Below are 27,714 nucleotides of genomic sequence, written 5' to 3'. Positions count from 1 at the left end.
TTCGGTAACAGTTGGTGAAAGGAACCCTTGTGTTGTCGTGTTGACAGCTGGGCTGCGAACCACGAGGTCAGGACTTTGAATTCACCAGCCACTCTCAGGGAAAGACCAGGCTTTCTTCTCCTGTAAAGAGTTACGTTCTCAGAAACCCACTGGGGCAGTTCTACCCCGTCTCATAGGGTTGACCGGATGGCAGTGCCTTTTGTTGGCGTGTTTGAGTGATCCTCGCCGTCAGGTAAGGTCTACCATTGCTCTGCAGGAGAGAGGTGACGTCATCTGTCCCCATGAAGATTTGTTGTTAGGGGTTATGGCGTTGATTCTGACCCTTAGCCATCCCATGCACAACGGAATGAAACACTGCCTGGTCCTGAGTCCTCCTGTTTGAGGCCATGGTTGCAGCCACTGTCATTCCATCTCATTGAAGGCTTTCCTTTTTTTTTTTTTTTGCTGCCTCTCTGTTATACCAAGCTCGATGTCTTTCTCCAGGGACTGGTCTCCCCTGGCAACCTGTCCCAAGTGCTTGAGGCAGTCTTGTCTTGCCTTCGGTGCCTGAAAGCGCTCTGGCAGCGCTTCTTAAGACAGATTTGTTTCTCCTTCGGCAGTGCATGGTGTTTTCAGTATTCTTTGCCACAATTCAAATATGTCGATTCCTCTTCGGTCTTCATATTCAATGTCCAATTTTCATAAGCATACGAGGCCACTGAAAATACCATGGCTTGCGTCAGGGGCACCATAGTCCTCAAATTAACAACCTTATTTCTCAACACCCTTTAGATCAGTGGTTCTCAACCTCCCCAATGCCGCGACCCTTTAATACAGTTCCTCATGTTGTGGTGACCCCCCCAACCATAACAGTATTTTCGTTGCTACTTCATAACTGTAATTTTGCTACTGTTATCAATCAAACGATCCCTGTGAAAGGGTCGTTCGACCCCCAAAGGGGTCGCGACCCACAGATTGAGCACCGTTGCTTTAGCTCTACAGGATTTACAACCTATGAGTCAGAGTCAACTTGATGGCAGTAGTTTGTGGGTTTTTTTGGGAATGGTTTATTTAATAAGTATCATAATTTTGATGTAGTTATAGGTAAAAATGATGTTTTGAACTCTTTTTAATAAATGTAATGCAATGTGAAAGTTTCTGTGATTTTTATTGGTAACAAAGCCACAAGGACTGCTAATACTGTTGTGTGAGCTACCTTGTATTTAATAATGGAGGAAGATGCAAAATTTTAAGTTTTAAAAATCAAAGTGCTGTTTTTCTTTTCTTCCAACATCAAAGACTTTTAAAATTCTATTTGCATACCCAAAGTTATGAATCCTTGGTTGGATCACTATTAAAGATGTTTCTGCAATCATAAGTTTAAAAAAAAATAAGGAATCTGGTAGTCATAACAGGCCAGCACTGGTTAAGTGCAAGAGCAGTGGTTCAAATCCTCTATCCACTCAGAGGAAGAAAAATGAGGTTTTCTGCTTAGGGAAAGTTATACACCTTGTGCTAGGGTTTGTATAAGGCCACTCTGAGTTGGAATTGTATATTGCTACATGAATCAGAATTGACTTGATGATAGTGTGTTTGTTTTGCTATGCTCATAAAACTATTCCTGCTTTTTTATATTTAGTAAAATACCTGTCCATAATTTTTGTTATAGTGGAATTTGATTTTAAAGAAAAATTTTAAAGTCAGGGGCTTCTGCTTGGCTGAATATACTACTAATTGATATAAGGCACAGTTAAAATGGTAAAATTATTTTAATAAATAACTCCACTTATAAATAGTTTATTACATTCTGAGAATTCACTTGCTGAATACAGACATATTTCTCTTTTGTAAGGCTGATTTAAGAAAACTATACATTTTGGAGGTATTACTTAAATTCTCATGGAAGAAAAAAAACCAATACGGGCTCACTCCGTATGAAACAGTGCATCTGTGATTTTATCTCACAGTAGCTCCTGAGCTTGGTTCTTTTAGAAAATATGGAACAAAAAAGTAAAATTGTTTTGCTCACTGGAGACAAAAGGCTGCTTCCCCAATAAGTCAATCTAGGAGGGAGCAGCATCTTCAGGAAGCATGGCTGGAATGTTGAGAAGTGGACATCTTCAGGAAGCATGGCTGGAATGTTGAGAAGCTGTAAGGTATTAGGGGGGAGTTAAGCTAGTCAACACGAATCATTTATCGTGTTCTTAAAAATACCTTGATGGTCTGAATCGGTTGAGAAATGTTTCAAATCCAGAGGCATACCCAAGTTTCCATGTCCTTCATTATAAATTCAAAGATGGATTATGTGAAAAGAAAAGCCACCCAGTCTATTCAAGGACAAGATCCAGGATATTGGGGCTTCTTAGTGAACAGGCATTTAACATTCTGACTTCCTATTTTGTGTTTCTCTATCTAGGACACACACTCAAAAGATTTGGTTGTCTTCAATAGTCTTTATCTGTTAATATATTTCATCATCAAATAAGAAAACTCGTAATGTCATTTGTGTGGCCCCGAGGGCTTCCATAAAGAAATGCATCTCTATTGGGTTTGCTGTTGAGAAGGTCAAATGGAGAAGCTTTGTGATTTGCCCAAGACAATTCAACTAATTTTTATAGTTTTAGAACAAGGACTCAAGTTAGTTATGTATAAATTTCACAGCATTTTTATGAAATGCTGGTTTTGCTATGATCAGAATTGATGCTGGTAGTGAGTTTTAGAGTCAAGATGGCCTTATTTAAAGAGCTTTCATGGTACTGTCAAGTGAATATTGGGCTATTAACCACAAGGTCAGGGGTTCAAACACACCAGCTACTCTGTTGTTGTTCCCACAAAGATTTAGAGCATGTGGGGTTGCCATAAGTTGGACCGACTCTACGATATAGTATGTGTATGGTCTTGTTTAAAACCCGCAGAAGGAGTAAGTGGTAGTCCCTAGGTGGTGGAAAAGATCAAGCACTGGAAGTGATGGAACAGGGGGAAAACTCAAACCAGACAAGATCTCTAAGCTTAGAATAAAGCTTTGAGATATGGAATTATACAAAGGTGTGGCAAGGTAAAGAATCCTGGTGACCTAGTGGGTTATGTACTGGGCTGCCAACTGTGAGGTTAGCTGTTTGAAACTACCAGCTTCTCGGAGGGAGCAAGATGAGACTTTCTACTTTCATGAAGAGTAATAGTCTTGGAAACCAACCCACGGGACAGTTCTACTCTCTGCGATAAGCTTGCTGTGAAGCAGAATTGACTCCATGGCAGTGAACTTGGTTTGGTGATTTAGAGCACTATGAGTGTATGAAGGAGGAACTTTAAAATAATATGTCAATACTTGAATTATGACCTTATAATATCTATCTATCACCTATCATCAATCTATCTATCTATCTATCTATCTATCTATCTATCTATCTATCTATCTATCTATCTATCTATCTATCTATCAACTATCCATCTACAATTTATAATATGAGCTTCACTCTTTCTGCCCGAGTTTGAATATTTGGTTCATCATGTCCTGGTGCAACCTTGGCTGAGAGTCTACAAAACGTGCTAATAGTAGAACCTACCTCAAAGAGCTATTCTGCAGACTTAGTCAGATTTGGCTTCCCTCGTTTGTAAAATGTTGGTAGAATAGTGCCTGATACATACTAGGCCTTAAACCCAAGATAGCTACTCTGATTGGGGTTTTTATTTACTTAATGTATGGCAACTGTTCCGTTAAGAATTACTCTCATAACTTCCCTTTGGGGTCGAGGGCTCCGTTTAACGCTAATGCCGTCATCATGCTGTGCAGAACCTGATGTTTTGCCTCCAAAATGAAGCCTCTTTGCCAGTGCTCTATCAGTGTGATCTGCTCTGTTTCATAAAGCACTGACTGAAAACCCGGTTAAGACTCAGCTGTTTTTCCTTTAGTCTTAAAGGAAGCAGAGATGAGTCTCATATCTTTGTTGAAATTCTGCAATATGCAATTTAAAGTTAGATTGACCTTCAGGCTGACAGAGAAAAATAAACAGTTTTATAAATGAAAATGGCTAATCTGAAATAGATCACAGCTAAGAACTTCATTTTTTATTCATTCTCTTCATACAAGGTCGATATCACACAAGTGAACATCTAATATTGTACTTCATTGTGGAGCCCATTGAAGATGCAGCTGGAGGAAATTAAGGACACAATGAGCTGGCAGAAACCAGAGAACGTGTCTGTGGTCCCTTATTTCAGAGAATTTTGATATTTAAATTTAGGTGTTCCTGATTTAAGAAAAAAAATAGTTGTTACCTAAACTTTTACTGGCGAATTGTTTTTCTTTAGAACTGTTCTAGTTCCCTAGAAATCACAGACAGGCTTAATTCTTTTAATACGTGGGAGAGCTCCACATACTGCAGGGATACAGCATGAGGGTAGAGAAGGCTAGTTACTTCAAACTTTCACAGTACTTCCCTGTAATTTCAATTTTCCCCAAGAAAGAATATTTATTCATTTGGAGGGCATATAATTATAGAGAACATATAATGAAAGAAAATAAAAATATTCGTAGCATGGTGGGGTGGTGGGGCTGGTGGGGAGAGGCTGGGAGTGGCGGATCACAAGATCTAAGTATCTCCTCACAGATGCCTGAAAGCTGTGCTCAGTATCTGCACAAAAGAGAAGCCGCCTACTGGTGTGAGGCTCTGAGCCAGGGATGCCCTGAGAAATCTGGGAAATTGCCCTTTGTTCTGGTTCTACAGTTTCATGTTTAGGAAAACCGTGGCCCAGGAAGGCTGAGGGTGATAAATAAGCACTGTGCTCACGCCTGACTAGACTGTACTGAATTCTGTAGTCATATTATATATGGTATAACACCAAGATTGATGACCAAGAAGAGGCTATCCCCGCATGTTTCCAGAGAAGCCTTGTGCAGAAACACACACACGCATGCATGCGTGCACGAACATACAACCTAGCTTGAGGAGGGTAGATGAACCTTCTGAAAGAATTTCTATTATTTCTTTTTAACTCATAGATTATTATTTTGGGCCTTGAGGTGCCCTTACTTAGAGATTTATTCAATTACTGACCTAAATTCATAACTAATAGCCCTACTTTCTCATATACCCTTGATATTCTTGAGGCACTGGCCTCCAATGATGTGCTGTGTTTTTATTTTACTTTTGCATAAACTTTCCAAAAGGGAGACAACCGTAATATCATAGTTGATTGAAAACTCTCCGGAGACACCCTGTACAACTGATTGTCTCTTTCCTCTGATGCTTCTCTGCAGAAATTCAGTGTCCAGATGTTCCAGGATCCAGATGGCCTATGAATCCTCTATCACTCAGAGAGGAGGAAATGTTCATGAAAGTGGAACATTGCAAAGGAAGAGAAGTCATTTAGCACTGGCAAAAGGATGGCAACATACCGGGTTCAAGAAAAAAGTTTCCTTTCCTAAAGCATAAAACTTAATAAATATGTGTTATAGGCTCTATCAGCAAGCCAAATTTTCAGCCTCGCCTCTTCCTTCTATCACCATTAAGAGGCTTGCAGAGATCCATACTCTTTAAAGGGCAGACAGCATGGAAGAACTATCATGTACAATTTAAAGTAGCAGCTAAAATTGGAATGGTCACAAGAAAGCCTGTTTCCCTGCAATTAAATTGACAAGCTGTCTATGATTACCCTAGGGAACTTGGCAGCTGAGTGATAAAAAGACTGCGGAGTGTTGAAAGGTCTAACACAACTTACTAGGTGGACAAAGACCACATCTGCTTAATACACTGATTGAGAGAGTTGTGGAATGTACCAGGCTAAATTAACAGAGGAGACATACTAATGATACTTTTTCCTCTCTGAGACCCCCTGTTCAGAACCTGTCTTAGAAATGACCCGCAAGTATTTGAAAGCATACATAAAAAGTAGTTTAACACACAGTGCACCATATTGTTAAGTATGGACCTAAAATTACAGAACACTACAGAATGGAACCTGAGATCAGAACGAAATTTAAAAAATTAAATCCTTTCATCAGATAACGTTTATGAAACTTAAATATGAGTTTACATGTTACAAATGTTGGGTATCATAGAAAAGATGTAGACAGGCATCAACAGCTCAAGAGATTAAAGAAAGTAGGTAGTTTAATGACAAAAATTGAAGCAAGTATGTAGGTTTATCACCACAGGATGGTTCTTTAAATTTGATGATGCTGAAAACTAGGTTCTGGGGAAAGATGGGGCTGTCTGCTCCCTTAAAGATCGACAAAGTCTCAGACACCAGGGCCACTTTGAGTTGGAATGAACTCGATGGCAGTAGTAAAATTAGGTTACCAAAGGTAGGCATGGGTGGGTAGGAATCAGAATTTGGATCTAGAAATTCACAAAAACTAACACACCCACGTTAGCATTGCCTTCTTTATTTTAGTTAGGCCATTCCTTGTGAAGGCACATGAGAATGTTAAGGTCTCTTCTGATACGTTTTATAAGTGTTGAAATGCTGATGACTACATACATGAATGCGGGATGACTACGCCTACATGTCTTCCTGTTTATTCTGAAGGCGGTGGGGCATTTCCCCACAATCCTAGAGATTGTTTTGTGACCATCTCCAAAGTATGATAATCCTATGCATGATTTCTGAAACCCAAGTCCATTATACACTCCTGGCATTCGCTTCAAAACCTCAGGTTTATAAATTAATTGGCCAGTCATTCAAATGCTGACTGACATGGTATTGACATCTTCAATGCTTCTTTTGGATTAAAAAACCCAACAATACACTATGTTAGCACAGCACATGGGCTCTCAAGCTTGTTTAGCCTACTGCCTCCTTTACAGAAAACAATTATTCCACCTCCCGCTGGTCATTAAAAACATTCTTTTGTACGACAGCTCATGATCCAGGATCAGGTTTAAGTGTGTGCTTGTGCAGCCCCTCTGGGTCGATGAACATAGCCTCGTGAGCGGTGTCTCCCACTGTGGGAAACACTGGCACAGCACATTTATTTTTAAATGTCTGTGGGTTTCACCTAGCCATGCTATTCTTTTTCCCTATTACCATGGGTGATCTAGAGTTGGATCTGTTCTTTCCCCATTACTACCCTTGTAGGTTTGGTTGACCCATTTTGAAGATGGTGGACATGAAGCTTGGGAATGTACCTAGATAACTTGCCTAATGTGACATGGGCGCAAAGCGGAGTCTTCTACTACTATCACGAAGGCACGATGAGAATAAGGCCGAATGTGGAGCATTAGGGTTGGATTTTTCCCTCTTTTTAAAAATGTCCTTCATTTGCAAAACCTAAGTCAACACATTCGTGCAAATTGAACATTCAGACTTCCCTTTTGGGATAACGGGATGAGATGATGCATGGCTGCTGATGCTTTCCGCCTGCCTCCCAAGACTTGGGGATCTAATTGCTGAGGGGAAACATATTCGTACTCTCTGCTCCCGTCATATTGAAGGTTATACACTTACGTGCTCATTACTTGCTTTTGCTAAGAAAATGCGCATGTGGTAAACATTGCTTCTTGCAAACGCCCTGGTGCCCAAAGCTAGTAAGTGTCTTGTACAAAAGTAATGTTGAATAAATTCTCTTGGATGGTCATTGTGATGTTTGATTGATAGCAACAAAATTTTTCTCCAAAGCAATAGTTTGAGATTTCTCCAACTCTAGATCATCCATGGTAATAGGGAAAAGGAATAGCATGGCTAATTGAAACCCACAGACAGACACACACAAACCTCATCATAAAAATAGCTTTACTCTCCTCCCTCAGCAAACCTGTATGTATAACTAATAACATAATTAAGTTGGTTGATGTGAGCCTATCTCCTGCCCTCACATTTTTTCTCCCACATACCTCCTTTCCCCTTTCTCTTCTGTGGTTGAAAAAAGAAAATGATTTTAAAAGAGTTAACATTTTCCCAAAACAAAGGGGAAAATGGGATACATGGAAATGGAAAACGCAGCAAGAAGTAGGCAGAGTGCTGTTACGTTGAAGGAATTGCAACAATTGTCACCACAGAATGTGTACAAATTATTGGAGGAGAAGCTTATTTGCTCTGTAAATTTTTACCCCAACTAGAGTAAAGGATTTTAAAGATAGCTAGTAGGAATAATACAGTCAAGAATTGATTAGAGTACCACAATTTTTGTTTAATTTTGACAACTGAGGCACATGAATGAAGGTGCTTAGCAAATGTTCTTTAAGGAGAAGGTCTACATTGATTGTCTTGTCCGTCCCACTGCTTCTCTTCCATCTTGACACAGACCACACTCCAGGGGCTCCTCATACTTGTGTATGAAAACTAGCAAGACCCCCAATCATTTCAAGCTACAGCATCATGTGATATTAGCAGCTAGATGAAATTGGGTAGAGATTTAATTGTATTAACATCAGGTGTTTTTATAAAATGATGCCAGGTCACTTGGTACATTTATAAAAATTCTACCTTTTTACCCAAGGGAAGTATCCTATGTTGGAGAATGAAAACTCACAGCCATAGAGTTGATTCTGACAACGAGTCTAGAGGACTGGGTCAAACTGACCTTTTATGTTTCCATGACGATAACTCTTGTTCGCAGGGGCTGTAGGTTAGTCCCCCACTCGTCTCTCAGTGTTTCCTAGCGTGATTCCTTGCATGTTGCTTGGATGTTGAAAGATATTTCAAATACCAGCAGAGTCACCCATGGTGAATAGCTTTCAGTGGAATTTCCATACTAAGAACAGACAAATGACAAAGAAAAGGTGGTTAACTACTGGGGGATTTGCCACTGAACCCCTTATTGAAGCAGGAGAACAGTGTCTAAAAGAATTCTGGAAGATGATCCCCTCAGGTTGGAAGGCCCTTCAAATGTAACTGGAGAAGAGCTGCCTCCTCAATGTAGAATCTGCTTTAAGGACACGCATGGAGCAAAGCTTCCAGCGTCTTCGTAGCTCCCAGGAAACCACTCACAATGAGAGAGAGCAGCTGAAAATGCCCATTGATGATCTAAACATGGGAGTCGTAAAAATTATATGAGATGCATAAAGATTGATATCTGAGGCATTCATGTGGAATGGGCTAGTGTTGACCATTCTGAATGGGACAATCATAGGGATCGTTGTGCCTGCAGTAACACATTTCAAAGGCATGGTAACACATTCATCATCAAAAGAACATTCCAGGACATATTCTAAGGTACAAGGTTGTATGTGATAATATTCACATGCTTATAAAGAAGATGTAAATGCCAACCGCTAAAGTCAGTGATAAAGAATTTGAAGAAACCTACCAATCTCTTCAGTCTGAAATTGATTAAGAACGCCATCAAGATGCGCTGATAAGTCCTGGTGTTTGGAAGACAAAGATTGGGAACAAAGAGGAAGGAATGCTATTGTTGGTAGGTGCTATCCGGTCAGTTCATAGCAACCCTATGGAGGATTGCATGAAACACTGTCTGGTCCTTGCTTTCCCCCCAGTTGTTCCTATGTTCGAGTCCGTTGTTGCAGCCACGGTGTCAGTCCGCTTGCTGAGGCCCTTCCTCTTTTTTGCTTCCTCCTTACGTTATCAAGCAAGATCCCTTCTTCAGGACTTGGTGTCTCCTGACAACATGTACAAAGTATGTGAGATGAACTCTCACCAAGCCTGCCTTGATGGAACTCTCTGGCTGTACTTCTTCCAAGAGAGATTTGGTTGTTCTTTTGGAAGTTCATGGTGCTTTCAGTGTTCTTTGCCAGCACCACAATTCAAAACCAGTGATTCCTCTTCTGTCTTCCTTATTCAGAGTCCAACTTTCACATGCGCACTGGCATTGGAAAATGCCATAGTTTGGGTCAGACACACCACGGTCCTCCGAGTAACATCCTTGCTTTGCAATATTCTAAAGTTGTCTGTGTAGCTGATTTACCTAATTCAGTACAACTTTCCATTGTTTTCATGAGCATTTATTGTAGATTCAAGCAAGACAAACACTTCGACCACTTGAATCTTTTCTCTGTTCATCATGATGTTGCCCACTGCTCCAATTGTGAAAATTTCTGTTTTCTTTACATTGAGTTCTAATTCACACTTTTAACCTTCATCAGCAAGTGCTTCAAGTCCTCCTCACTCTCAGCAAGCACGATCTTGCCATCTGTGTATCACAAATTGTTCACACGCCATCCTCCAATCCTGAAATCATATTCTTCTATAGTCCAGCTTCTCTGATTATTTGCTCAGAATACATAATGAAGAAGTAAGAGGCCACACTCTGACACACACCTTACCTGATTTTAAACCGTGTAGTTGAGGATGTACACTGGTGCAGACAGGAGCTGAAGGCACAGGGAATCCAGGGCGGATGATACCTTCAGGACCAGGGGTGTGAGGGGCGATACTGGGAGGGTAGAGGGAGAGTGGGTTGGAAAGAGGGAACCGATTGCAAGGATCTACATGTGACCTCCTCCCTGGGGAACGGGCAACAGAAAAGTGGGTGAAGGGAGATGTCGGACAGGGAATGATATGACAAAATAATAATTTATAAATTATCATGGGCTCATGAGGGAGAGGGAAGCGGGGAGGGAGGGGGAAGAAAGAGGACCTGATGCAAAGGGCTTAAGTGGAGAGCAAATGCTTTGAAAATGATGAGGGCAAAGAATGTACAGATGTGCTTTAAACAATTGATGTATGTATGGATTGTGATAAGAGTTGTATGAGCCCCTAATAAAACGTTTAAAAAATGAAACCGTGTAGTATTCCCTTGTTCTGTTTACACAGTTGTCTTTTGATCCATGTACTGGTTCCATATGAGTGAATGCTTTTGGTTCTTAAACAACTTGTTGAAACATTTCAGTGGGTATTCCATGAATTTCTGAATCATGGTTTTGGCTAATGCTTTTGGTGCAACTTGGACTTTTTCCTTCATTACCATAATTCTTGCTCTTATGCCACCTCTTGAAATGGTTGAATATCAACTAGTTCTTTTTGGTACAGTGACTCTGTGTATTCTTTCTGTCTTCTTTTGATGTTTTCTGCATCGTTCAATATTTTATCTATTGAATCTTTTAATATTAGAACGTGAAGCTTGAATTATTTTTCTTTAGTTCTTTCCATTTAACATAAGCTTAGAAGGTTCTTCCTTTTTGGTTTTCCAGAGGAAGGTAGAGTAGTTGGAAAATATGCTCTTGGTGATGGAAATGAACCTAGAGATTGTATGAGAGAAGTTTTTACAGCAAATAATTTCTTCATCACAAATACAATTTTTAGCAACAGAGATGGCAACTAATAAGTGGACCTTACTGGAAGGAATGTACAGAAATCAAGCTGGGTACATCTGTGGGAAGAGCCAATGGAGAAGTTCAATATCATCTGCCAAATGAGGCCAAAGGTTGACTGTGGAACTGACCATCAGCTACTCATTTGCAAGTTAAGTTAAAATTGAGGAAAATGAAAACAAATCAGCAGGAGGTAAAATGTGAAGTTAAATATTTCCTGTGTGCATTTGGAGACCATTTCAAGAAGAGATTTGCCACATTGAACATTAATGACAGAAAATCTGAGTTGTTGTGGATGACATCCAGAGCGCTGTCAATGCAGTAAGCAAAAGGCTATTAAAAGGACCAGAAAGACAAAAATAGAGATTTTAGAAAAGTCTGAAACTTGCTCTTAAGCATGGAGTAACTAAAGCTTGTGGAAGGAATGATGAAGTAAAAGAAATGAACAGAAAAAATTTAAAGGCAACTCTCGAAGACAGAGGAGGGCATTATAATGAGATGTGCAAACACCTAGAATTAGAAAACCCAAGGGGAGAAGATGCGCAGCACTCCTGAAGCTGAATGAAACGAAGAAAAATTCATGCTTTAAGTTGCAATATTGATAGATTTTATGGGAAAATATTGCATGATGCCAGAAGCATTTAAAGAAGATGGAAGGAGTACACAGAGTCCCAGTATGATCTGCGTCCAACCACTGGAAAGGTAGCCTATGACCTAGACTGATGGTATTGAAGAAGGTCAGACTGCACTGATGCTACTAGCTAAAGAGCAAGGGGTAGGGATTCACAGAATACCTATTGAAATGTTTTTAAAAAATTGACAGCACTGGAAAAGCTCATTAGTTTAGGCCAAGAAATTTGGAAGACTGCTACCTGATCAACTGACTAGAGGAGATTAATATCCATGCCTATTCCAAAGAAAAGTGACAAAACAGAATGTGGGAATTATCAGATAATATACTAATATCACATGAAAGAAGCATTTTGCTGAATAGAATTCAAATCTAGCAGTACATTAACAGGGGACGGCCAGAAATACAAGTCAGATTCAGCATAGGACGTAGAATGAGGAATATCACTTCTGATTTCAGATGGCTCTTGACTGAAAGCAGAGAATAACGGACATCTGTCCACTTTTTTTTACACTATACAAAGGCATTTGTCTGTCTGTATTATAGAAAACCGTGACTACTCTTGTACTCCTGCAGAAGCTGTACAGAGATGAAGTGGCAGACACTGGAAGAGTATATAATTCTACATGTTCTAAAATCAAGAAAGGAATGTGCCAGCGTTGTACCCCTTCATCATACTTAGTCACTCTGTGTACAGGACAGATAATCAGAAACCCTGAGCATCAGGTTTTCAGGACGCTTCACTAACAAACATTCTGCAGCACACCTTTGTTTGCAGGAAGCCAAGAGGACTTGAGGCATTTGCTGATGAGGATTAAAATCTGCAGCCTTCAGTATAGGTTATAACTCAATGTAAAAAAATTTCAAAAAACAATTCTTGATTTTAAAACGTGTAGAATGATCATATTCTGCTCCAACATCAGCGGCTCCAGGGACAAAGACAAATCTCTAGCCATGGGTTCTAGCCACGCGTCTTCTATCCATTATTCCAGTGCATGTTTGTGGTGTCATTCTCAATATCCAAGAACTTGGTTTCTTAAACTAAGTTCTTAATGGCATCTGAAACTACCATAAACTTGCAGTTTAATATCTATAGTGAAATATGTATGTTTTTGTATTCACACATATTTACAATATTCCTGATGTACGTAGTGCCCTAACAAGTCAATAGTGTAAAGATCAATGCTGAACAAGATGTAGTTTTTTCCATTTTATTTTTAAACTTCCAAAACACACACCAAACTCCCTGCCATCGATTGGACATTGACTTGCAGTGACCCTGTGGGTTTCTGAGATTGTAACGGGTTACTGAGCTGCTGGTGGTTTTGAACTGCCGACCAAGCAGACTGCAACCCAGTACACCACCAAGGCTGCCTATTTTCAAACTTAAGCTCCATGAAAGGGTGAATTTTATGGGACAATCTAAGTTTAAATTTGTGGAAGCCAACAGTTTATTGGAACTATTAATAAACAGAGAATTGTTGATTCGGGTCTGTGGCAGACACCATCAAGAGGTTACTGAGTAAAGATCAACATGAGATTAACAGAGGTCATGATTGAAACTCATGTGCAATGTCCCCTATTTTTCCTTCTAAAGAAAAGATCTCAGAGTTTTGAGGTTAGGTTAATTCCTTGTACTGCTCAATGCATTATACATATATAAACATTATTTGTGTACATGTCTGTTACCTCCTAGGAGGCCATCTGCTCTTAGATGGCCCAAACCATATCTAGTCATCTGTCCTCAGTGTTGTCACAGGGCGGGCGCTCAGTACATACTGATCAAATGCAGTAGGGAAGGCAGAACAAGAGCAGGAATAAGGAATGTGAAAGGAATTTTTGTTATTGTTGCTATGGCTTTCTAGCTACAGGGTAGGTTAGTCTAAACAGAAACAGGGCAGATTTGGGCCTGTTGACACTTGCTTTTAAGGAGTTGTAAATATATCCTGGAAAGGAAATACTTTTTGCTTTAGCTTGGGAAAGCATAAATGCTAAAACTATGATTAATAACATTTAATAACTGGTGGGGGGAAATCCCTAATTGTTTAACATATCTGCATGTCCATAAATTATATTTAAATAGCTTATGGGCATCCTATTTACATATTGCCTTCTTTAGTGTATATGCTAATTTTTAAACATTTCTATTTGAATAAAAAATTCCATTTCTGTAATGCAATGGGGAAACACATACCCAATGTAAGTCATTCTGACTAGGAGATGAAACCTGCTATTTGGACCGTGGACTTATAACAAAGACAACATAATTCTTTAGAGATAAACAATTTGTGAAGAAATATTAGCTCTACATGTGTTCAAATTTAATAAATGGACAATAAACAGCATATGGTCTGAATATGTTCATTTGCCAGGTTACAAAAAATTTCCGTCAGCTTATCTAAGGGCAGTCAGCATGTTTCTTTTCTTCCATGATTTCTAGAATTTTTAAGAATCAGACTTCTTTGTGGTCACTAACCATTAATCGGAGTGTTTAGATAACAAGGGCACTGCAGTTCCTGCTCGCATGAGACTCAGCCAGACTCTTGGGCTTCTTTCTTAATGAAGAAGAACCATAGGGTCCCAGGATCCAGGGTTTCAGATAAATATTTTGTAAAGTTGACTTGCTCAGGGAGAGTTAGACCTTTATTGGAACTGCTAACGTGGTCAGTTTGAGACAGAGAGAGAGAGAGAGAGAGAGAGGAGCTGGGGGTGGGTGGGGGAGATTTGATGAAGGGGTTGATTCAAATGATTAATGTGCTTAGGTACCAACAACATGCTGGAGGGTCGAGTCTTATCTAGCAAGAAAGATCTGGAGAGCTACTTCTGATAAATCAGGCAGAGAAAACGGAGACCTGTGGAGTCTCCTTCAGTCAGAATAGGTTTGATGACAACAAATGTTTACTTTCCCATCACTTCAGTCCCATCCAGGATTAATTAGAATAGAATGTGACTGTTTCATTAGCTCTGTACAACTTAATTGTAATGAATTACAATGAACAATATTTTGATTATATGCAAGTAGTGTAGCCATTCCCCAAAGCAGCCCTGGTGGCGGTGTTAGCTAAGTGCTGGACTGCTGACCTCAAGGTGAGTAGTTCAAAGCCGCCAGCCATTCGGTGGGAGCAAGAGTTCCAGCGTCGAAAACCCAATACAGAACCTCAGCACGTCAGAATGGCCTTGGTGGCAGTGGGTTTGGGGTTTGGGCTGAGACATTTCCAACATGTCAGTGTTTTCAAGTGGCATGAACAATCATTTCTTCACACGAGAGCTAATAAGTAAAGGAACACCATGGAACACATATGTGATATTTAATATATTGGGGGTAGTCTTGTCCATTCTTTTTGTTGCCGTTGAAGAATTGATTGGGGTTTGGGAGAACGTTTACAGAGCAAATTAGTTTCCCATTCCACAATTTATACATGTTTTGTTTTGTGACCTTGGTGGCAGTCCTTCAACGAAACAGCACTCTCTTGCCTTGCTCTGGGAGCTCCCCATTTCCGTTTCCCCATCTTTTCAGTTCCTTTCTGCCTTCTGAACGCTGTTTTGGGTCTGGTATGATTAATCGTTCTGAGGAGCACGTTCCTCATGGGTGTTCTTGTTCACTTTGTAAGGTCTGTCTATTGTTTGCCAGAAAGGCCATCTCTGGGACTGGGTGGACTTCCAGGTTTGAAGGGTGTCTAAGGGCCATCCATAGCCTGGAGGGCGCTACCAGAGAGAGGGCATTTCTTTTGTTCTCTTCTTAATTGAGTAATTAATTCCAAGTCCTAATTAGGAAAGTGGCATGCTTGGCGGCATGCAGTCTCCCGTGTGACACTGGACAGCCTGTTTCTGCCTCTGAGGTCTTGGTGGTTTCATGGTGCCCTCCATCTCTGTTGAGGCACTCCGGAACTGGCTCAGGCCCTGCCATTCTTACCGCGCCCCTGGGCTGAAACGCTACCAGCTGCCTACAATTCACCCTCACTCCGGCCGTTCCTTGCGGCCCTCGGCCCTTGCACTGGTCATTCTCACGAGGCAGCTTGTCACCCTTGCTACCTCAGATCTATCACACAGAAGGGTCTTCTCGAGCTCGCTTACGACCTCGTAGAGAGTTTCCTTTTGCAGGTCGACATTCTCATGGGATTTTCTTTCTTGATGTGGCTTTAAACACCTGTTTGAAGGATCTTAAAAGTCATCTACTTTCTCTCTATCTACATAGTTCCTATCGTCCAGATTATTTTTCTCCACCAGGCGCTGACCTTGGCAGACCTCTTGATTACCACGCAGCTCCCGAGGCTTTGAAACTCATTTGATCACCTGGATTTATCATTCCTAACCCTTTCCTGGATCCTCTGGGTGGTGTAAATGGGTGACAGGCTCACTTCTAATGGAAAGGCTCCTGGCTCAAGTCCACCCTGAAGTGCCGCAAGAGAAAGGTCTGGAGATCTACTTCAAAAAAAAAAAAAACCAAACAAAAACAAACAACAAACCAACCCCTGAATACCCGGCAGAGCTCAGAGCCATGATTAGTTGAAGAGATTCCATGGCAACTGGCTTCCTGGGTGACAGCCCTCTCCACATCGTGGCACCCGCATGGCTGCTCGCCCTCCTTTTCCCGAGGCATCCTGAGATGTGTTAGAGGGTCTTTCCCCCTCCCAGGTTCCATCATTTGATCTTTTCAAGGACTGAGGTTCAGAGGACAGGCTTTGGTTTGGGGTAGGAAGACCCAGAGGAAGCGAGTAGGAGCTGAGCTAAGTGCTTGTTTGAGACTGGGCACTGTCATGATTATCCCCGAGTTTCCGCTTCTTCCGATGTTAAGCAAGCAGATTTCCTCAGGCTCAGAATAACCTGGTTCTAGGATTGCTTTGTATTTCTAAAGACGAGTTGAGGAAATTTATAATGTGATTGCATCAGAAAAATCAGCTGCAATGTAACAGCCCTTTTCTTAGGAGAGAAAAAAAAACCCAAGGGAATCGCAGGTTTATTTGATGACATGGCCTTGAGAAAGATGGAATTTGGGGCTCAGGGCAGTATATTGGCTCATTTTGAGCAGAAGCAAGTTCATGGTTTATTAGACCGGATTAAAGCTGGTCAATTTAAATAGATTCAATTGCACTTTTCAAATGAAGTAAACACGAGCTTTGCCCAGCTCAGTATGGGATTTTCACAAAATGTTTCTCAGATGTCTAGGATTGAAGTTTCCATTCTGTAATAATGGAAACTAATCGTGGCCTTTAGTTTAAACAAAAACCATTGTGGAGGTGGATCTGGGATGGGAACAAAATCATGCATTATTTTACATAGCTGACATGGTGCATTTCAGGCATAAAACACTGTACTCACTATAAACCAATGGAAAGCCCTAGTCAGAACCCGTCAGGCCTAGGCCGCGATCGATTGCAAAACAAGGGCTGTAAAATAAGTAACAGTCTGGAACCAGGGTTTATCAACAGTTTTATTTTTCAGAGACGACTTTATCCTAGAGAGCTGGACGAGTACCGTGCCTCGATTGGAAAGGGGTCTTGAGATCTTAAAAAGTATTTCCATTTCCATCCTGTAAAGGTTTGCATTCAGCAAAGTCGCTTCCACAGGCTCCTGCACAGAATGTATTTGGGCATAACAGCTCTGAGAGGTTTTATTAGCCCCTCAGGGTAGCGCTGCGAAAAAGAAAAACTGCACTTGAAAATGTAAGTCGCAACCAGGAAAATGTGATTTCGACTCTACCCCCGGATCCACAAACCAAAAAAGAGCTACCTGTGAACACCACAGAATCGGAAATGCCCAGAGTCCCTTTGTGGATTGCTTTCCCTTTTATTGCTCCTCCCGGGAGGGAGGGAAAGGAATTGTTGGGATAGTAAGCATTTTTATTTTGCTTTCCATTCCTTTCTGAGTAGTCACTTAAAAGTGCATAGTGAAGTCATCCCTTTCAAGGCCATTCTTCCATCCTTCCTGATGGGGACTTGGGGGACAGCGGCAGGAGGAGGGTGGGGGACCTGTGCTTTCTAGTTCATGGAGAGCGCTGCCCCCGCCCGCCGCGGGCCTCCTGGGCACCCCCTCACCTTCCTTTTCAAGGCCACTCCCTACTGTCCAGAATCCCCAGCCCAGCTCAGCACGGGGGTCACGCCGCCCGCGGACGGCGGAGTCAGCCCCCCCATTCCCACCGGCAGGCTAACGGTCTCCCGGGTTGTTCTGCGTCTAGGGAGCCCGGCTCCAGGCGCCCGGGGCCCAGGTCAGCGATCCCGCGGCCCGGGCACCTGGGCGGCCTGGGCCCCGCACGCCGCACGACAAAAGGCGGCGGCGGACCGGCTGGTGCGGGGCGCGGGGCGCGGGGCGCGGCGGCGGCGGAGCGGCAGCTGCGGCGCGCGGCGCGGGCGGTGCGGGGAGCGGGCAGGACGCGCCCAGAGACACGCGGAGAAAGGGCAGCGCCGCCGCCTGCTGCCGTCCTCCGCGCGGTTAATCACGCGCTCCCCGCTCGCTGCTGATTTGCAAGAGCAGATTAATCAGAGCGCGCGGCTTGATGAAATTTGCTGTTATTGTGCCCATTTTTAGCAACATCTTTTATTATCTTCATTATTCATTTACAGGGGACCGGCATCAATTATGCAAATGAGTTCACAGACTTTGCAGATTACTTCATTTGCCGCTATTGTTTGTGGAAATTTAATTATTAAATATTATTAAGCTTGCGTTTTCTTCAATTTTCCAAGGCTTAGTTTCATTTGATTTTTCCTCCAGCTGCTCTTCCTCCCTTTCAGTGCCAAAACAGCTCCTCATCAAAGCGGCTCTGGCATGTGAAGACCAAATAAAATCTCCTCAATTTAATAATTTTGATGTTAGTCCCTTGTTCTCAGCTGCTTGCTCAAAGCAATGCAGAGAGGAACGCAGAGCACATTCAATTTAATGAGCAGAAATTGAATTCAAGTTTGTTCGGAATTGACTTCAATTAAGCAGAGTCTTAATGATAAATTAATCTCTTTCCTTTATTCCCTAGAATTTGTTTTTCAAAGTAGGAAATTGGACTACATTGAAAGACCAAATAAAGAATATCAATTTTAACTAGATCATGGAACTGATAGCAAAATTTAATTCTTTATAGGAACGTACTTGGACAAATAGCATTCTTTCGGTGGCATGTATTATAATTTATATTCATTGTTACCACTTACACTTCCTTGGCGTGGATAAAATGGCAGTTGAATTAAATATGGGCTTGTAATAGACTTCAGAGTTTTCATCTTTATTAAGAAACTCTAATTGAATGCATAATTAGCTTTTCAGGCTTTAGGAAATTCAGTTTAATATCTTTGTGAACTGAAGACATTGATCAGGAATTTTAAAGCAATTTTTATGAGTTTATTTTTGAGGGAAAAAAAATGACCAGGCTCTATATACAAAATGGCATTGTAAACTGAATCGCAAGAATCGGAGAGGCAAGGCATTCGGTTCCTCCTGTGTTGTTCCAGACACTGAGCCAGGGCTGCCTGGGAGCCAGGGCCAACACTGGTAATTTTAAGTTCCTTTTATTAAAACCTCTAATGTTCCTCCAGGCCACCAAATCCATTATTCTTGTCCAGGCCCTGCTGAAAATCAAACTCGCCGCTACGTGGGGACTTGAATGAGGGCGTCCATATTGATTGTACGGTTACACTGTTTGGGTTTGCTGCCGCTGTCAGAAATGTACCTGACAGGTTTTTTCACTTAAATCATGGATCATCTTTTCGGGAACACGCAGAGCATAATTCTCCATGCTCCAGTCTGCAAAGCACTCGATCTACATATGCCAAATGTTATTATTGCAATTCCTTCAGGAGTGACCTTAGAAGAGACGATGTTCGTTCCAAAGAACTTCAAGCTGTTCACTGTGGTATATTCATAGTCACAAATTTAAAATACATCAGTGTGAGAAAACACATTTAGGCTATGTACTATTTCACACAGTGCACGGGGCCCACCCCCTCTGCGTTCTATCCGTTTCCACGTACGTGCTGTATTACTCTTGGTCATTGAGATCCAGTGCTGGCAAATTTGACTTTGCTCCTGCTTTTAAATGGGATCGCATGTGCTGACGAGCATGTTCTTTGCAGCGGCGTGGTGTCGACACTCCCAGTACTCTTCAGGGCCTACCTGCCCTCCGTTATAATTAAAGATTTATATAATAATAGAATTGTAAAACTGGAGAAGGCACTTGATAATCACCAGGTCTAACTCGCTCTATGTTTTATAGAAGAGGAAACTGAGGTCCATAAATGTTATATAATTTTCCCAAGGTCATACAGTCTACCAGAGGCAGAGGCAAGACTGATACTTGTGAGTATACTAATGTCTGGACCAAGGAATATATTGTGTTTCATTTTTTCTTCTTCACTATTCAAGGCTGCCTCCAAGTTGTGCAGCGACATCTTTGAGTAAGTGGAAACTAGTTTTAAAAAGACAGGAATTAATTTATTGCCTTGTTCAAACTGGGAAATATATTGATTAAAGTGCATAAAAGCACACACAAACACGGTAAGCCTATTTATCTGGGACTTGGACAATTGGGAAGCTCATAGCACAGGGTTTGTGTGTGTGTGTGTGTGTGTGTGTGTGTGTGCATGCGTGCGTGCTCTACTTTAGTGGGAAAGGAACACATGAAAAGTTAATAAGATAGTATCAGGGTTTTTTCTTCTTAGAGAAATAAACTAGGAAACTTTATATCACTATAGACTCCAGGCATATTAAGCCCTATATTCTATAGTTGACAAGATTTTTAATTAGTATTTCCAGTATTTATTTATTTATCCCCTATGAAATGGTTCTATCCCAAACCTTCTTCATTTTACTGCCGTTTTTCATTTGCTCAACCTTAATGAGCTGTGAGCACCAGGCCAGTTGCTAGATGTTGAAGGCTGAGCAGTCTGGTAAAGAGGTGATAGCCGAGATGGTGGGGAAAATAGAAAGAAACCAATAATTACTGCACAGAATAGTGAGTGTCCTAACTCATGCGCCATGTGGCAGGGACGCAGCAAGGGGAGATCAGGGGATGGGGGCCTCCTACATAGTAATGATTTGAGCATCACCTGGGAGGGGCAGGCTACCAGAGTCAAGAAGGTGTTGGTGGTAGGAGGGTGGGGCGGGTGACAAGAGGTTTTACTGGGTCCAGCGAAGAATGTGTGGGATAGCCAGGAGGCATGGATTTACAGATTGAAAGCTGGCCCAAGGTTATGTCAGAGAGTGTAGGGAGATTGACTTAGAAAGTGAGGGGTCTGACCATTAAGTGCTTTTTGTTTAATGGGTGAGTCACTTTTCTTCTGAGTCTGGAGGGCAGATGTTTAAACAGCTTCCTTGAAAATGCAAAATTTCCCAGGTTGTGGTAATCTCACTTTTATCCCTTGCTAACTAATGCCTTGCCTTAGTTGTTACTTAGTACTTCAGCAGTCATTTGCTGTACAGTAAAGCAAGTTTTAGAAGATGTGATGGGGAGAGAAACTGGAGGAGGAAGGAGAATGGAGACTGGAGACATTGAGGGCTGGAAGGAGGTCCCTGAAATGAATGGTCTATTCACAGTTTAGCCTAGGGTCCAGGTAGCCTCTTTGCTCAACTCTCCTTTGGACCACTAAACTCATCTGTGTGTCTTTTATTCATGGATAATGACTAGACTTTTGCAACTTCTATGGAAGGTATTGGTGATCCAGTGGTAGAATTGTTGCCTTCCACACCAGTGAATTTATTTCATCTCAGGACAATGTATATCACAGCCACCACCTGTCTATCAACGGAGGATTGCATGTGCTATGAGGACATACAGCCTTCTGGAGCTTCCAGGTTAAGATGGACTAGGAAGAAAGACCTGGGAAAATAGCAAATACTTCTGAGAATCCAGCCACCGAAAACCCTAAGGCTCATAATGGTTGGGTGCGTGGAGCATCAGGCTTCCATTCTGCTGTGCACAGAGTTGTCACGAATTGGGGTAAACTCAATGACAGCTAACATTACTTCTATACTACGGCATAATGAGAGATGGTAATGATGATTTGCATTTCTCACAATGATATTCCCCTCGGCATTCCATGGCCCAATAGAATCAAGACAGAAAATGTCCATTAAGTTTTGTAAGAGTATAGTACCAAGGTTTTGAGAATCTCTCAAAATTACGGTGAACAGGATATCTCCGTTTATTAAAGCATTGAGTTACCCAGAATGGCACATTTCCTCACTATTCTAAATCAATTAACTCGCTAAATCTATTTCTTTATTTGCGCTCATAAAGTTAGGTCTCCAGTCTTTGGTGCCAGCAAAGAAGGAACCTTCACAAAGCATTTCAAAGAAGACCGGTGGCACTTCCTTTCAAATTCAAATAAAAGATGTGCTGCACAGTTTCTTAATTTCAACCATAAAACAAGAGTTCATCGCTATTTGTTGAAAAAATTTAAAGTATCTTAAAGGAAGTAGTAAGAAAAGAAACAAAAGCCTTAAGGGAAGTGAAATTATTGCCTTGTGTCGATTTGGTTTGTTATCTCTGGTTGATTCAACTCAGGGAGCTTGATTTAAAGATCTGCTCAAACTTCAGTGAAGAGGGGGAAGGGCAAGGCCATTTCTCTACACCTTTATGTTTAGGCTGAATGAAAACATCAGCGGAGAAAAATTGCTAGTCTGTGGAAAGGAATGGCTGAGTCTGCGGTAGAGGCTGCTCAGAGGGCCAGTTAACTGGCTAGAATGTTGGAACCGTGACTAATAGAGGCTAGGGTGGGACCACAGAGGAGAGAACATTTTGTCACTACCTTTTGTCCTGAGGAATCTAGCCAGTGCCTTGTCAAGCTTGACCAATACACATTTTCTGCCTCGTAATCAGTGTTACAACCCCAAATCAACCCTTGTGTTTCTCCTTGAAACGCTCAGAGGTTTCTCTTGACCTCTCTCGGAGGCCCTGTGCATCATAGTGTGGACTTAGTGTCGTTTTTCTTTCTGTGATCATCTGACTGCTTGACCATCTATTTATTTTTTTTAGAATAAGATACCGATTGCCGTCAAGCCCATTCTGACTCATGCTGATTTCACACCGTCAGTGCAACACTGTGCACCATGTGGGTTTCAATAGCTGGTAATAATAATAATAATAATAATAATACTTATTGTTATTTTGGAAATAGATTGCCAATGCTTTCTTTCAAGGTCTGGCTGGTTGGACATACCCCTTCATCTCATCTTTCAATTAACAGTCAAGTGCATTACCATTGATACCAGCATCCCAAACTCAACCCACTTCGGTAGCATCTATTCCAAATCACAGTGACCCCACAGAGCAAAGTGGACCTACTCTCTCGAGCATCCAAGGCTGGCAGTCCTTATTGAAGCAGACTGCATTTGTTTTCTGTGGCAGGGTGACTGGTGGTTTCAAATTATTTACAAACATGGGCGTCAACAATGGGCTCAGGCATAGGAAGAGTTGGGAGGATGGCGCAGGACTGTGCAGTGCTTCATTCTGTTGGGCACAGGGTCACTGTGGCTCAGAGCTTACTCAATGGCACCGAACAACCACCATCTTCTGGTTATCAGCCCAATGCTTTACCCAGCATACCACCAACACAATATTCCAGGGGTCAACTTAATTCTACACAACCATCATTTATTGTCCCCCTCTGCGTACAACGGGTCGTAAGGGGTACAGAGATGAACGATGTGGTTACTCTGTTCTCCAGCAGTTCACATGTGAGTAGCTGGGGGAACGAGAGAAAAGAATTTTCAGGCAGGGTAGCGTTGTAACGTAAGTAAAGACAGGGTTCTTAGGAAAAGATGGAAAGAAAGACCTCTTCCATAGGAAGAACACTTAAACTGCCTCTTAACTGTTGTTTAAAAGACATCAAATGCGGTTCATTAAGGTAGGGAAGGAGGCGCTAGAAGAGGATGGAAACAATGTGGACCTTGGAGTCAGTGACCTGGGTTAGAATCTGCTTTGTATTTACTGAGCCACCTATTAAACCCCTCTGAGCTCAGTGTTCGGGAATGATGACATCTGCTCTCTCATGCTATCAATATTATATATGGTAGTAATAATCATAGATTGTTTTGTTTTGTTTTTTACTTTTAAAAATTGCATTTTATTGGGGGCTCTTACAGCTTTGATAACATTCCATACACCAGTGGTATCAAGCATATTTGTAACTATGTTGCCATGATCATTTCCAAAATATTTTCTACTTGAGCCCTTGGTATCAGCTCCTCTTTTCCCCCTTTCCAGCCCCTCTCCCTTGTTATCCTTGATCAATTATGTATTGTTATTGTTGTTTCATATCTTACACTGTCCATTGGCCCCCGTCACCCACATTTCTGTTACTCGTCCCGTTGATGGTGGGGAGCTATATATCCGATTTGTGATGGGTTCCCCCTTTCTCACCCTTCCCCCTCCCATAATCCTTCATTATTGCAACTTGAGGTTTTCCCTTTTTTTTTTTCATTTCCTTTAGATTGAGATGTCTGGAGTGTGTTCTTCTTCTTTAGTGAATTCCATGTCTCTGCACATTTGATTTAATATTAACTTTTCTTTTCAAGCAGCCCTTTGACGTTTTCTGCTCAATTTTCTTACTTTATCATTTCTTTCAGTTGCTTTAGCCACTCTACATCCACTTTGATCTTTTCTTTCTTTCTTGTCTTTTTTAAAAATCGTTTTATTAGGGGCTCATACAACTCTTATCACAATCCATACATACATCTATTATGTAAAGCACATCTGTACATTCATTGCCCTCATCATTCTCAAAACATTTGCTCTCCACTTAAGCCCCTGGCATCAGGTCTTCATTTTTTCCCCTCCCTCTTCACTCCCCCCTCCCTCATGAACCCTTAATAATTTATAAATTATTATTTTGTCATATATTTCCCTGTCCTACGTCTCCCTTCACCCACTCTTCTGTTGTCCATCCCCCAGGGAGGAGGTCACATGCAGATCCCTGTAATCAGTTCCCCCTTTCCAACCCACTTTCCCTCCATCCTCCCAGTATTGCAACTCTCACCACTGGCCATGAAGGGATCATCCTCCCTGGATTCCCTGTGTTTCCAGTTCCTATCTGTACTACTGTACATCCTCTGGTCTAGCTAGATTTGTAAGTTAGAATTGGGATCATGATAGTGGGGGAGGAGGAAGCATTTAGGAACTAGAGGAAAGTTGTATTTTTCATCGTTGCTACATTGCACCCTGACTGTCTCATCTCCCCAATACTCTTCTGTAAGGGGATGTCCAGTGGCCTACAAATGGGCTTTGGGACTCCACTCTGCACAGTGCCCCTCATTCACTGTGGTAAGATTTTTTGTTCTGATGATGCCTGATACCTGATCCCTTCGACACCTTGTGATCACACAGGCTGGTGTGCTTATTCCATGTGGGCTTTGTTGCTTCTGTGCTAGATGGCCACTTGTTTACCTTTTAAGACCCCAGACACTATATCTTTTGATAGCCGGGCACCCACAGCTTTCTTCACCACATTTCCTTGCGTACCCATTTGTCTTCAGTGATTGTATCAGGAAGGTGAGCAAACAATGATATGATTTTTTTGTTCTTTGATGCCTGATAACTGATCCCTTCGGCACCTCGTGATTACACAGGCTGGTGTGTTTCTTCCATGTGGGCTTTGTTGCTTCTAAGCTACATGGCCACTTGTTTACCTTCAAGCCTTTAAGACCCCAGATGCTATATCTTTTGATAGCCGGGCACCATCAACTTTCTTTACTATATTTGCTTGTTCACCTGCTTTGTCTTCAGTGCTTGTGTCGGGAAGGTGAGCATCATAATATGCCAATTTAATAGAAGAAAGTATTCTTGCACTGAGTGATTGCTTGAGTGGAGGCCCAACGTCCCTCTGCTACCCTAATACTAAACCTATAAATATATGCACATAGATCTATTTCCCCATCCTCATATATAAATATATTTGCATATGTCCATGTCTTTATGTAGACCTCTATAAATGCCCTTTGTTCCCCAACTCTTTCCTCTATTTCCCTTGACTTTCCTCCTGTCCCACTATCATGCTCCGTCCCCACCTGGGTTTCAGCAATTCCTCTTGGTTACATTACCCTTGATCATGCCCTACCAGGCCTCCTGCACCCATCTCACCACCAATTTGAATCACTTGTTGTTCCCTTGTCCCTGGGTTTGTTAACACCACTACCTTTCCCCCCACCTCCCCCTATTTCATGTCCCCCCAGAACTGTCGGTCCCATTGTTGTCTCCTCCAGATTGTTCCTCTAGACTATCTTATTTAGACAGACCTGTGGAGATAATAACATGCACAAAAACAAGACAAAGCAAAACAAAGCAACAACATACAACAAAACAATAATAATAACAACAAACCAATGACAAAACAAGAAAAAACAAAACACAACAAGAAAGAAAAACTTGTAGTTAGTTCAAGGATTATTTGTTGGTCTTTAGGACTATCTCCAGTCCAGTCTGTTGGGGCACCATACCCTGGCCCCAAAATCCACCTACAGCATTCCCTGGGGACCTCGCTGTTCTGTTGCACCCCAATCATAGATTTATATCAGAGTATTACAACCTGTACTTTTTGTCTGAAGCTTTTTAGAATGGGAAAGGGAATCACTTGGCCTATACCAGGACCATGGCTATGTTCCAGATAATGTTTGGTCTGTCAGCATGAGTGCCGGGTGAAGAAGAATAAGAGGCACGGTGGGCACGTAGCTTAGGGGTTGTTACTCAAGGAACCCAGTGGTGCAGGGGTTAAAGTGCTCTGCTGCTGCTGCTGCTGTGGAAAAAAGCCAAACAGTTCAACACATCAGCCACTCCGTGGGAGCAGGTGTCCCGGTGTGCTGCTGTAAGAGGTTATACTCTTAGAAACTTATTGGAAAGTTCTACAATTTCCCACAAGGTTCCTATGTGTTCATATTGGCAACGGGTTTTGGTTTAGAAAAGAAGGACCCCAAATCCCCATATATTTGATTTTCTTTTGGACATAGAAGGAAGGATAGACATTGGCTATCTTGGACATTTTGTTCTCCCCAAAAGTTCATGGAAAATTCCATTATCTTTCAATTGCAGTTTTCTATGAACTTTTGGAAGTTGTTTCATAAAACATGGAGCCCTGGTGGCACAGTGGCTACCCAGTGAGCTGCTAGCCTCCAGGGCAGCAATTTAAAACCACCAACCACTTCATGGGAGAAAGATGAGGCTTTCTATTCCAATCAAGAGTTTCCGTTTCGGAAACCCACAGAGGCAGTTCTATCTTGCCTTAAAGGACCGCTATGGGTTGGCATCCAGACTGGATGGCTCTGAGTCTGGTTTTTGGTCTTCATATAAAACAAAATCAGATTAGGGCTTGTGGTGACTCTGTGTGTGTCCGAGTAGACCTGTGCTCCAGAAGGTTCTCCAGAGCTGATAGTTCAGATGTCGGATGCCAGCCTTCTAATACACACATGTACAGTATCTAATGCACATTTACAATAAACTTCCACGTAGTATTTTGACAAGACATTAGGAGAGGGAGTAGTAACATATGTGGAAATGAGAGCTAAAAGAAGGAAAGTTGAGATGACAACGATGGGGAGAGCTAGGAAGAGAAAGCAGGGGAAGGAAAAATGACTCAGAAATGGAAGAAGGATAGGAGAAAGAACCCCCAGTAGAAAAGGGGAGGGAGGGAGGGAGGAAGGGAGAGAGAGAGAGAGAGAGAGAGAGAGAGAGAGAGAGAGAGAGAGAGAGAGAGAGAGAGAGAGATCTGATGGATGTCTTCATCCCGTGGGATTCATTTTTGCAGTGGGTTTCAGGATAATCATTTCATCATATTTCTTCAAAGTTCTCATCAACCACTGTTTGTAGCTGTTTAACTGCTGCCTACCTTTGGATTTTGCAGGGATTGACTCAGAACGGAACAGATCATCTTAGTAGCCCATCACAGGGAAATCATTATTCTCTGGTCGTATTCTCTTTGGCCC

The 27,714-nt window shown here is 41.8% G+C and overlaps 1 long non-coding RNA gene across 1 annotated transcript in view; it reads left to right on the top strand.

Moving 5' to 3' along the window:
- Positions 1-5,453, top strand: part of LOC142436803 (uncharacterized) — a 117,936-nt gene extending 112,483 nt beyond the window's left edge. Inside the window, exon 2 of the long non-coding RNA XR_012782125.1 lies at positions 5,237-5,453. This is a non-coding gene — a long non-coding RNA (uncharacterized LOC142436803). The remainder of the gene's footprint in view (positions 1-5,236) is intronic.
- The last annotated feature ends 22,261 nt before the right edge of the window (positions 5,454-27,714 follow it).

This window comes from Tenrec ecaudatus, chromosome 1, assembly GCF_050624435.1.
Source record: "Tenrec ecaudatus isolate mTenEca1 chromosome 1, mTenEca1.hap1, whole genome shotgun sequence".
NCBI classification, from domain to species: Eukaryota; Metazoa; Chordata; class Mammalia; order Afrosoricida; family Tenrecidae; genus Tenrec; species Tenrec ecaudatus.
This window is presented reverse-complemented; position numbering and strand designations above follow the sequence as displayed.